Below are 209 nucleotides of genomic sequence, written 5' to 3' on the forward strand. Positions count from 1 at the left end.
GGAAAGAACATTAAGTGTGTATGGAACCCACTGAAAATGGAAAACTATATCCTGATTTAAGGGAAGCTTCTAAATTTCATCAAAGTAGAAAAAATAACTGGGAAATACATAAGGCTATAGAAACTTTTCTGAAGCAAGTTACAACAAAATATAAGTCCTGGCCTGCAACAAAGTCTTGACATTGTGGGAATTTTAATGAAATACCCGTG

Source organism: Pteropus alecto, unplaced genomic scaffold (genome assembly GCF_000325575.1).
Source record: "Pteropus alecto unplaced genomic scaffold, ASM32557v1 scaffold103, whole genome shotgun sequence".
Taxonomy (NCBI): domain Eukaryota; kingdom Metazoa; phylum Chordata; class Mammalia; order Chiroptera; family Pteropodidae; genus Pteropus; species Pteropus alecto.